Raw genomic sequence first — 6,372 nt, forward strand, 5'->3', positions numbered from 1 at the left:
TATATAATTAGGGTTTAGGGAATTAAACAAAAATTAATTAAAATAAATAATTACTGATGTTTAAAAATCAAAATAATTATGGAATAATTACCTACAAATAAAAAAGTACATGTTTTGCTAAAACAACAGTTGATACGAAATAGTCAAAATATACACATATTATACAATTAAACGAGAATAATTAATAATAAGAGAAAAATGAAAAGAGAGAGAGAGAAGAGAATGAGGATGAGTTATATATATATATATATATCTATTTATATAATTAGGGTTTAGGGAATTAAACAAAAATTAATTAAAATAAATAATTACTGATGTTTAAAAATCAAAATAATTATGGAATAATTACCTACAAATAAAAAAGTACATGTTTTGCTAAAACAACAGTTGATACGAAATAGTCAAAATATACACATATTATACAATTAAACGAGAATAATTAATAATAAAAATATTTTTACTTACATTTAAAATCAAGTAATTATGGGATAATTATATACATAGTAAAACCTACTAGTTATACTAATACGACAGATAATATGTAATAGTAGAAATAATACAGCAAATTATCCAAATAATATGTAATTAATAATATAACGTATTATACAAAAATATACGTAATAATAATAATAATACCACATATTATTCAAAATGATACGTAATAGTATCGGTAACACAACGGATAAATTTCATAAATTTTTACTACACTAAATAAACTTATAACTATCAAAATCATTTAAATAAATATAAAACTTGGTTTTTAAACCATAGAAAATTCTAGAAAATCGAGAAAATACAAATACTCTTTTAAAAACAATAATTAAATATTTTTAAAATATCAAAAAATTATTTTAACTAGTATAAAAATTCACAGTCATTACATCCTACCCCCATTAAAATAAATTCCGCCCTCGAAATTAATATAAGATATGCACGATATCATATAGTAATCTGTAAAACAAAATAATACATATAATAGCTTATAATAGAAAGTAAAAAGTATATCAATAATGAACGTAGATAAAAGACATAAAATTTCATGCAACAATCATGTAATTATGTATTCATAACATTTACACAACGAACACAATATCAAAATATACTAATAATCGTTATATCATTATACCTATTAGAATAACCAAATATAATACAAAAACTATAAACCCAATATACATAAAGAATAAACATAATACAACATATGAAATGTCATGTACTAATATCCAAAACAATAATCAAATATGGACATGAATAGTTAACTAAAACAGTAATACAAAGACTTGTGTATATGAAAAATTGATAAATACAACAATTAAAATAATTAATGAATAGACAGTAAAATATATTATCAAAGTAAAATATACACAACCTAACAAAAGAAAAACAACTAATAAACACAACAAAATATCTACAATGTGCAAAATCTGTAACTAAGTTGTATAAACTTATAACACTCATTTCACATCCTAAAATAAACTATAAAACTACTGATGAAACGTAAAAGAAATAACTATGTTAACCAATAAACAATATAACCCAAATAACACAAATAGACTAATAAATTAATAAAATTAAAGACAACATAAAAAGACATACAAGAAAAACATATAACTTGATAAATATCCAAATAATATCAGTAATAAAACACGTACTTGAAAAGTAAAATATGGCAAAATTATGTGGTAACATACACAGCAAACATGTATAAATACATGTACAATAAGGAGAATTTATAAAATAAATGTAACACAAACTAAAAATAATTACACTATAACGTGACCACAAACAAAAATTATAATAAAAATATAATAAATATTGAATCACAATAAGTATAGCAATAAACAAATTAAGACGTGAAAGAAAAATGAGTAAGAATACACTCCATTACTTTAAGACACACCAACTATAAAAATATTATGACTAAATACGTAACCAAAATACAATATGTAAAAATACAAAAATCATAGCTAAACAAACACGCACATTGTAACAACATTTAATAACCCTATACACAAACTATGAAGCCATAACACCACGCACTCACACCGAAAAATAACAACTCATATTCAAAGAAAAAATAAGAATAAAACGATATTGATATAATATGATCTACGAAAAAATACATAAATAATAGAAACAAAACAGAAGAGTAACACGATGTAAAATAACACAAGTCAAAATAAAAAAATACCAATCTGACAAAGAAAAACATAATTTAAGGACTCAATGCCTTCAAATAAGTAACGAACAAATTGATAGTATAAAACTCAAAATAAATTAACATAGACAAAAATTGTAGAATACACTGAAACATAAATGTTTACTAACAATACTAACACTCACAAACATACTACCAGATAAAAAGTATAAAATATAAAAACAAAAACTATGAAAGGTAAAATAGGTATATAAGCAAATAAAAACATAAGAAGAGCATAATTCCATATAAATAAAACACCGATATATTTTAGATAAACATGGTTACACAGTTAATTCTAGAAATAATGAATGACTATAAATCAATAAAAGTAACATCGTAAATATAATAATCTACGTGAATACACTAAATAATGAATGACTATAAATCAATAAAAGTAACATCGTAAATATAATAATCTACGTGAATACACTATAACAAAAAGAGAATAGTAATTATAAAAGAGAATACACTATAACAAAAAGAGAATAGTAATTATAAAAGAATAAAAAGTAAAGCACAACACAAGTAAGCTAAAATAATGAATAGAGAATGAACAACAACTAATAACACAATAAAAGACGTAAAAAACTAAAAATACCATAAAACAAATACTAAAAAATAACACATGTATATAATGTATATTGTCATAATGACAAAACAAAACATATCGAAAATGAAGCAAACAACAACAAATATGCAATTTACACTATAAATAACCCATGAGTAAATAATTTACATACTCACAAATGCTGTTTAGAATAATCTTTTATCTTAGCTATAAAAGAATAAACCAATGATACGAGATAATGTAACAAAAACTATATAATTAGTAATTCAATCCAAACCTAACAATATGAATAAATACCTGAATATCAAAATAAAAATACATTACTCTTAGGAATAACGAAACCAATGCGAACATACCAAAATAATCTAACAAGACAAAACTTACTGATAAAAACTATATACTAAAAATGTAAAGGATAAGAATATAGTGCATATGTAGAATATTGAAATCATGAGCTTATTAAAAATACGAACAAAATATATTAATCTAGAACATAAGTAAATGACAAATGACATGACAGAAAAAGTGCACACATACACCATATAGATATGTCAAAGTATATTTTAAATACAAGAAAATAATCTAAATATCAGATATGCTATTTAATGTGCATGTGAAATCTAAAGTAATGTAAAATACTTAATGAACATGATTTGAACAATTATAAATGTATAAGTAATGATATATATATTTTTAATAAAAACATACAATATAACACTATGTGTGATACATAAAATAATGTAATAAATAATACAGAAATTAATACAATCAACCCATATATATCAAATCAAAGAAAATATAGTTGTAAAAAAAATAACACATAAAATAATGATCGGTATGATGAAAGATGAATTATAGGAAGAGAGCGTATAGTCGCGAAGCGATGGGACAAGAACCGAGGAAAACTTCGGAGTCAAAGAGTGATAAGATAGGGACGAAACGAAAACTATCAAGAAAATAGGATAAGGGTTCAAGAATAGTCTCACGGATGATATATATGATATGTATCTAAGTTGTCCGTTATATCCTCACTAGTAAGAACTCGGGATCGTGATCGGAACCGTGACCTGCATGGGCCACCACTAAAACCTGTCACACCCCGCTTCCCAAAATACCCAGGAATCGGGATGTGAACAAGCCCGCGACGTATTAGATTGAGAAGAAATATACACTATTATTTTTTTTTCTTTTCTTCTCAATCCAATACGCTAAGCATCTGAAAATAAATACAATGCAAAGACACAGGTCCCTGATCACAATCAGCAAGAATATAATAGATAAACTTAGAATAAAATAATACATATCATATCACAAATGAATATCATCCAAGACATAATATTCGGGTCAAACATGCCCTTATACAAAACTGAACAAATAAATGCTAAAGAAATACAAATTATATCAATCAACGGAAAAGAAAGAACTACACAAACCACTAGGACCAATAACTAAGCTTCAGCTTCTTCTTAATCCTCTAGCTCCCGCTGAACCTGTTCTTCCTCTAAGTATGACGTACACCAGAGAAAACAGGTGTACTTCAGGGTGCATGGCACATGGCAAGACCCCACAAAAGAAAATAGGACAAACAAAAACCAAAGTGGAAATCGATACGATAAAAGAAATGACAAAAGGAAGTGCAACTAGAAATTCAACAAAGTCAATCAAATAACAAGTCGATCATGCAACTAGTGATTAGAACAATCATCCAAGTATCAATATCATACAACTAGATGGAATTAATACTTAAAAATCTACAATAAGAGACGTAGTACGTCGAGCAAAATAATCCTAACAAGGAAACCCTCATGTATATACCATATGTCTCAAATTATAGATAGTTAAATATTAACTCTGATCTATGTACGAAGAGAAACACAACTGACCTACATCTCACAAGAAATCATACCTAGCCAAGAAACGAGATCACGTAACTAGTCATTCTATAACAGGTCACTGGTCACATCTCACATAGAGTCAACGCTCCTGTCATCGAATACTGACTGTTCACAAATCCCCTACGTGCATCCAATCTCGCTACACATACGGCCAGAGGACTACACGTAAACCGTTTTTTGCCTGGTCCGAACTCAAGCAAAACTCGGGTGACGAAATGATTTCACTAACTAAAGTGATGTACACACTTCACTTTGGCCCTACAAACCAAACTCAGTGGCAACACCAACCACTGACGCGAGCCTGGAAGATACATCAACTGCCTTATCCGATCACATGAACATTAACTTCCCCATCCCAACTCTTCTCGTTTTTCTAAATCAACCATAATCCTCATTGAAACTCAGGTTCACCATGTAAACTCAGTCAACTCACTCACACATGTCACTAAGTCTGTTTATGACGCACGAGGCCATTAAGTCATGAACTACTAAGGCTTCTCAAACACAACCAGGAATAATCATTGCAACTAATCATGTGCAATAATATCATAGCATATCAGATAATCAAGATTAAGAATTATAAATCATAAACCTTGAACTCCAAAATAATTGCTAATTGATGGCTAAGAGAACATAACAAAAGATATCCAAAACCCTAAGTTAAAACATCTATTTATATGTCCCTAAAAATCTAGAAAATAACTAATTCCCGCACCACCGGTGTGGTCTGCACCACACCAGGGTGTGGTAGGGGCTGTTTTGCTTAATTTAGAAATATTTCTTTTTCCAAAATAATTTCTTTTAAAATTATCATAATTTTCCTCAAATGATTCTGTTTTCAAATAAATTCTTTTTAATTAATATAATTATCCAGAAATGATTCCGCTACTGAAATAAATTCTTTTAATTCATATAATTATTCTAAAATAATCTTTTCTCAAAATAGTTTAACAATTTAAAATAACCCGTTTTTCCAAAATAAATTATTTTAAATCATCTATTTTAATAATTATTCAAAACCAACTCATTTTCCAAATAATTTCTTTTCTCAGCATAATAATTCTAAAACATCTCAAAATAACCACTTTTACACAAAATAATTATTCCTTTAAATTACTTATCCTAATATTATTATTAATATCAACCATCAACAAACTCACGCAGTTATCAAAATCTTCATATTGTAGCATAATCAAATCATAGTCTAATCGAAGCATTAATTCCTAATATATCTAAAAATTGGAAATATGAGTCAAAGAACATCAGGATCTTGCCTTGGGTTCGTCGAATGAATCAACGTCGATGGCGCGAATCGGATCTGGCACGGTGGTGCGCGACGATGAGGGGAGCTATCGACGGTTGAGGATCTCGTCAGAGCTCAGGTTGATCGGTGGCAGATCTCGCGCGGAGGAGGCATCGCTGGTCGGCGGGTTGCGGAGCAGGTGGTGCGCGACGATGAGGGGAGCTATCGACGGTTGAGGATCTCGTCAGAGCTCAGGTTGATCGGTGGCAGATCTCGCGCGGAGGAGGCATCGCTGGTCGGCGGGTTGCGGAGCAGGGAATCAACGTCGATGGCGCGAATCGGATCTGGCACGGTGGTGCGCGACGATGAGGGGAGCTATCGACGGTTGAGGATCTCGTCAGAGCTCAGGTTGATCGGTGGCAGATCTCGCGCGGAGGAGGCATCGCTGGTCGGCGGGTTGCGGAGCAGG

Source organism: Asparagus officinalis, chromosome 10, assembly GCF_001876935.1.
Source record: "Asparagus officinalis chromosome 10, Aspof.V1, whole genome shotgun sequence".
Classification (NCBI taxonomy): Eukaryota; Viridiplantae; Streptophyta; class Magnoliopsida; order Asparagales; family Asparagaceae; genus Asparagus; species Asparagus officinalis.